At 40.3% G+C, this 4,322-nt stretch overlaps 1 pseudogene; it reads right to left on the bottom strand.

Moving 5' to 3' along the window:
* Positions 1-3,501: 3,501 nt before the first annotated feature.
* LOC149224505 (UDP-glucuronic acid decarboxylase 4 pseudogene) lies at positions 3,502-4,116 on the bottom strand (annotated as a pseudogene).
* Between the last annotated feature and the right edge of the window lie 206 nt (positions 4,117-4,322).

Here is a 4,322-nt window from a genome sequence, read left to right as displayed (position 1 = left end):
CCCGAGGTGTGGAGGCAACAGAGAAGTGGAGGAAGAAGGAGGAAGGAACGGCGATGAACGAACGATGGGACGTCGGGTAGGTGGCAGAAGATTAATAAGGGTAGGAAAGGGCAGAACCGAAGTTAGCATGCTGCAAAGGAAGGAGACGAAGGGAGCTCGAGGTGGTCCGGTATTCTCTGCAACTCGTCATAGAAAGGGGTATGTATTCGTAAAACCATTCCTTGCTTTCTTTGCAATCTCCAACAATATTAAGGAAAAGGGAAGAGGGTTAGTCGTTGCAGAAGGTAAATGAAGGGAAAGGGACGTGGAATTCTTCCCTGTTACTACCAGTCAGAAGACAGAGGGCGGGAGAATGAGAAAGGCTAGGGTAGAATCTAGCAAGGCAGGGAGCCGGACAGGTCAGGACAAATGCATGCAAGGATCATGGTTAGATACTGATCAGGGACAATTGGAGACGGAAAAACAGATGGTTTGGGAGGAAGAGAAGACCCCCGAGAACATTTACCAATTTCATTCTAGGAAAGGAGGGTCGGGGAAGGTCAAAATTTCTGAAAAAGAGCAGCAAGGGGAGGGCACGAATTTGGAAAAGAAAGCCAAGGAGCCTGGAAGCGAGGAACTCACAGTGAATGCATCTTTCGCTATTGGGCAGGGGAGTCAGGCAGCAGCCAAGAACAAACCAGCTCGCCCAGGTCACGGAAGAGGGCGTAGGGGTAGAGGAAGAACTTGACAATCCGACAGACAGGAATTAAGACCCCCCTCTCTAGTATGTCAGAGACGAGGCCGGAAAACCATGAGACATATGGTGCAGGAGGCAGAAAAAGCATACAACAAAGGAACTGACGCAGATATCCGTAGGCTTATTCAAGAATTAGAAGCAAATGCAATGCAGGAAGACTCGGAACCAGAGATGGAAGACTGGGGTAACCTTATTCCTGACCCGGGCAATACCAGGGGATGCCTGTCCTTATACAAGCAGGCTTTACATGTATATTGGGTGTTGAAGCGATTACTAGCAAAGGCAATGGAGCAGGTTGCAGTGGAAATGGCAGAGATGGTTCAGGGCATACCCAATTTAAGGCGAGAAATGAAAAATCTCCGAATCACTATGCTCATGCAGGACAGTAAATTGGAGGAAATTCAACAACAGCTGAATAAGCTTGCTCCGACAACAAGAGACAAAGACACCGCCCCTAAAATCATGGTAGATTAATCCTTATAGTTGTTCCAATGGTTTTCCTTGTTAGTTCTTTGAGAACAATCTACTAATTTTGGTAGCGAAGTTTATGTGGCATGTATATGCAGACTTCTTCTTTTTTGTTACTAGTCGGCTTATAAAGACTTAAGGTGGCCAACAGACCCAGTTTCCCTTCTAGGCGGATTGAGGGTTGAGGCTACCAAATGTTTGTACTTATTTCAACCTGGTTATGATATAAATAGAAAAAGAAAGGTCCTACTTTAGCCCACAAAAAAAAAAGAAATATTTAGAATTGTTTAGAGAACACATAAATAAATATTGAAACATTTAATAAATCATTAAATGAGTCATCAAAGCAACTGTGTACTATAAAAAAATATAAATAAAAACTGAAACATTTAATAAACCAGTCATCAAAATAGTTAACGCCATCTGAAAAGACAAAAATAAACATTAAACATTTAACAAATCATTCATCAACATGACATGTTATAATTAAAGACACGCAACCATGGCATGTCATAATTAAAAACCCGCAACCTTCTTATTAACTCCCACACAAACATAAAAAATATTGAAATGGATAAATCTTATTATAAATACACAAAATAACTCCCACGCAGACATAAACAATAATGAAATGGCTAAATCTTATTATAAATACACAAAAATAAACCTGGAAACATTTCAAATGAGTCATCAAAGTGGCATGTCATAATTAAAGCCCCACAAAAACAATGATGGTGTGGCCAAGGGTTATTATAAGCACACAAAAATAAACACCATAACATTTAATGAATCAGTTATCAAAGTGGCATGTCATAATTAAATCCCTGAAGCTTTATTGAAAGTCTTATTAGCTCTCTAGCAAACATAAACATAGTAATGGAGTCTGGTTTTATCTAAACCCATGCGGGCTAAGTGGCTTTATCTAAATCTATGGAGCTACGGTGATGCACCAACATTCAGCTTCGGTGCAGCACCATCTGCAACATCAACATAATAACCAGGTTCAGGTTCTTTGGTGCAACACGATATACACGAAACAACAAGCCTGCCTATGCAACACCATCCGCACAGATGATGCTTCTATGGATCCCTCGCTACACAAATCAATTTTTTTTTAAATTAATAACAATCTATTAAATTATTATTTTTTATATTGTAGCTCAGACATTCTTTCTTCTAGTTTTAGATTAATCGGTTTGTTAGAAAAGCAAAAGAGCTGCAAGTGATTCAATGGTATTGCCAAAAAAAACCACCAGTGATTCCGTGTTAATTTACCTGATGACGCCTGTGGGTTTTCTTCCTTAATCTTCAAGAGGCACGATCATTATCTATGGCTGTTACATGCGATATCAGGAAGAGAGAGAAGAAGCAAATGGCCACCATTAATACCAGCTTGGAAGCCAAAAAAAAAATTGCAGAAAGAAATCAAGCACGAATTATGAGGTGCATTGGTGAAGAGAACGAGCGGAGCTGAAAGTATAAATAGAAATGGGGCTGGAGTTGCATGAATTAAATATAATACTCGTTCAAGATAAAAATCAGATTTGAATTAAAAGAAGGAGTTACAGCTCACAGGTGAGTACTGCACCTGGAGACTGCACTCAAAACAAAGAGAACTCTCTCTGTACACTCTATTATGCATCAAATGAGCAATTACATCATTAAGTACTTTACTAGAACTCAGGAAGTTGCAACCAAACTCCTAAACTCTAGGAACAAATCCTAAACTAAGGAGATACGTTACAACTTGTGTAACCATTTCTCCATTAATACAAAATAATATTAATTATTTTCAACTCCCACCCTTAATGGAGAAAGGATTATCCTAAACTCCTAGCATCCCTCTAAGCAATTCAAACTTCAAGAGGCTTAGTAAACATATCAGCCATGTTATCACAAGTTTTACAATATTCAACACATATCTCTTTTGACAGTAGTTTCTCTCGATGAAGTCGAGCTACAGTGCTCTGCTTTTTGCTCCTCCATGCTCTTCATCTTCCTTACTATTTTCTTGCATTAGCAATGAAATGTCCCAATCACTATTAGAGTCATCCTTTCCTTCTTCAATCTGTTCTAGTTCTAACATTGTAAAATTCTCCAGGATTCCCAAGATTTAAAGGACCAACATGTTTGCCCTCCATAAGTCGCATAAGGCCTTCAACAAGATCAGAAACAAACTGGAATCTCCGCGTCTGTTTCCCATTTCCATAGACTGTCAAAGGCTCCTTGCGCAAAGCCTGAGCAAAAAAATTACTTGCAACATGACCATCATCACGACACATTCGTGGATTAAAAATTCAAGCACTCCGAACCTCAACATTTTCCCCAACACGCTTGGCAAGTCTGGATATGTTCAAGATTCCCACATCATTAGTTTTGATAGTCTTCACAGGATTGTGTTTGTAATGCACAGGGGAAACGGGGCAAGCCAAATGGTAGATCTGATCAACTTCCAACAATAAGGGTTTCACAACATCATGTTCAAACCTCGGATTGCCAAAATGATGCAAAACATTCTCCTTCCTTCCTGTGAAGAAATTGTCGACAACAATAACACTGTCATCTCTTGTCATGAGCCTGTCAGCTCCACCTGTCACGACAACTCGCAGGGACTTTCTCTTCAAACCTAGGATCACTTTAGCCCCCGAATTCACCATCAAACCTGAACGATACTGAGCACACCGAGAAACAGGCATCTCATAAACAACCCGATGAGGTTTGTTGGGCAAAAACCTTCCATTTTCATTAACATTAGAAGCTAAAAAACCATGCTGAAGGATAAAGAAAGTCGATGCGATGGTGATTCCTATCAAAATTAACAGCAACTGTTGCTCCCTGAGAAAATAATCTATTGGCCTGATAATAAACCACGTCTTTTCTAGCTTAAGAGAGTACTCATCACTGTTATTCATATTGGACTGATAAATTTTTGATCCTCTGATGAATCAGCCTTTAATGAGCCACCACCAGGCAAGTCTGATCTGCTGCCTCCAAATAGATCAGGAACTTCCAATGCGCCACCACCGGGAAAATCCGATCTGTTACCACCGAACAGATCAGGAACTCCAATGCGCCACCACCGGGCAAGTCTGATCTGCTACCACCGAACAGATCAGGA

This window comes from Pinus tabuliformis, chromosome Q (genome assembly GCF_031772625.1).
Source record: "Pinus tabuliformis cultivar Carrire ecotype Pingquan chromosome Q, CPIR1, whole genome shotgun sequence".
NCBI lineage: Eukaryota > Viridiplantae > Streptophyta > Pinopsida > Pinales > Pinaceae > Pinus > Pinus tabuliformis.
The sequence above is the reverse complement of the archived record's forward strand: the minus strand, read 5'-3'. Positions and strand labels throughout refer to the sequence as shown.